The following is a 491-nucleotide window of genomic DNA, read 5'->3' as shown; positions in this document are numbered from 1 at the left end:
GTGGGAGAGGGAACAGGGTGGGAAAGAACTAGGGGAAGCAGAAACGAAACCTGACAAGAGTGAGATGATCATGTACAAGAGATCCCAGGAACATTGACTTGATGAAAAAGTCACATCAGAGCACTCAATTTGGCAGAGCTTTTCTGCCGAATGTTCACTGACATTTACTGTCCGAGATTCTGTACTGGGGATACACGCATCCTCTTCCCTAAGAGACATATTGAGGCCTGAAAATCGTAGGAATCTGCCCCTGAGCTCACACATATTTCCACTGGTGTCCCAGTTTCAGGGAGTCCATGGATTACCTAAAGCCAGCCCCTCCAGTTCAGCTAAGAAACTCTAGTCTATATATCACGTTTTCTATCATATGTATTGCTCTGAACTCAGAAATTTCCCTACCGTTTATGGATTCTATGAATAAAATATCACAAGTACAAGAAGACTAAATAGAAAAATCTCAGCTGTGTGCAGTGGCTCGTGCTTGTAATCCC

Source organism: Piliocolobus tephrosceles, unplaced genomic scaffold (genome assembly GCF_002776525.5).
Source record: "Piliocolobus tephrosceles isolate RC106 unplaced genomic scaffold, ASM277652v3 unscaffolded_21682, whole genome shotgun sequence".
Taxonomy (NCBI): Eukaryota; Metazoa; Chordata; class Mammalia; order Primates; family Cercopithecidae; genus Piliocolobus; species Piliocolobus tephrosceles.
Note: the sequence above shows the minus strand (reverse complement) of the source record.